Raw genomic sequence first — 1,591 nt, 5'->3', positions numbered from 1 at the left:
TGGACCCTGGGAGCAGCCAGTCCCAGGCAGGGAGACAGAGACATGAATAGGCACGACACGCAGACTGAGGTTGAATATTTATTCAGGGGGTTATGGAAGGGGAAGCGGGAAGGGGGAGAGAGAAAGAGGGAGAGAGAGAGAGAGAGAGAGAGAGAGAGAGAGAGAGAGAGAGAAAAGAGGAAATGAGAAGAGAGAGAACAGAGAGGAGAAGTCAAGATGGCAAGAGAGAGAGGGAATTCAGGGAGTGGGCATGACTTGTCTCTTAAAGTGACAAACAATCATAACTGTTTTTTCTTATCTCACTAGTTTTATGTCTGACTTTATCAGCTATCTGGTAAATATAAAAGCTAGTTGAGACAGCTCATTTATTTCACAAACTGAAATATATCTTTTTTTCTCATATATCTCTTATATTTTTGGTTGTGAGCCCAACATTCCTCTTATAACTCTAATTTCTTATATCTCTTTCAATTAGGCTGTAATATTACTGAATTTGGAGACTCCTATTTGTGTTATCTATAAGTTTGGAGATAAAATAAACCATTATCTCTATTTTCTTATTTCCAGAATGAATAAACAATCTTTAAAAAAAATTTTGAAGTCACTGAAAAAATTTCAAATAATTTGTTTGACTCATGACATAAAAATATACAGAAGGAACAAAGTATAAAATATATATGAAACAAAGAAACATTGTGACTGAATTTGTTCTCTTGGGTCTCACTCAGAGTCCAGAAGGCCAGAAAATATTATTTGTTGTGTCCATGGTTATCTACATTGTGCCAATGGCAGGCAACCTGCTTATTGTTGTGACTGTTGTGGTCAGCCCAAGTTTAGATGTCTCCATGCATTTCTTTCTAGGCTACTTCTCATTTATGGATGCTGTTTATTCAACTATAGTTACACCAAATACATTTATAGACTTACTTTAGAGAAGAAAGCCATTTCCTTTCAAGCTTGCATGACCCAGATTTTTATACGACAATTATTTGTTGGTGTTGAAATTTTACTCTTGGTTGTCATGGTTTTGACTGGTATGTGGCCATCTGCAAACCCTTGCAATATCTGACCATTGTGAACCAATGTGTGTTCTGTTATTGTTGCTGGCCTAGGTTGGGGGTTTTGTGCATGCTGTAGTTCAACTTCCCTTTGTATATAACCTTCTTTTCTTTGGTCATAATGTCATTGATCACTTCATCTGTGACATGTACCTCTTATTAAAACTGGCCTGCACAGACACCTATGTTATTGGCCTCACAGTTGTTGCCAACGATAGGGCAATCTGTGTGGTCATCTTTATGCTGTTGTAATTTTTTTGTGGGGTCTTTCTTCACTCCCCAAAGAATCTCAGTCAGAAAGAAAGTGCAAAACTTTGTGCACCTGTGGATCCCACATCACTGTGGTAGTCTTCTTCTTTGTTCCCTGTTTTTTTATGCATATGAGAACTTCTACGTTACGAATTGATAAATCATTGACTTTATTTTATACTGTTATCACCCCAATGCTGAGCCCCCTCATATAAACTCTGAGAAATGCAGGAATGAAAAAATGTCTTGAAGAAACTTTGGAAAAGAAAAAGAAAATGAAATGA

The 1,591-nt window shown here is 37.1% G+C and overlaps 1 pseudogene; it reads left to right on the top strand.

Annotated features, from left to right (window-relative positions):
- Positions 1–677: 677 nt before the first annotated feature.
- LOC148121067 (olfactory receptor 4A15-like) lies at positions 678–1,591 on the top strand (annotated as a pseudogene).

The sequence above is a fragment of the Myodes glareolus genome, chromosome 8, assembly GCF_982192425.1.
Source record: "Myodes glareolus chromosome 8, mMyoGla1.1, whole genome shotgun sequence".
NCBI classification, from domain to species: domain Eukaryota; kingdom Metazoa; phylum Chordata; class Mammalia; order Rodentia; family Cricetidae; genus Myodes; species Myodes glareolus.
The sequence above is the reverse complement of the archived record's forward strand: the minus strand, read 5'-3'. Positions and strand labels throughout refer to the sequence as shown.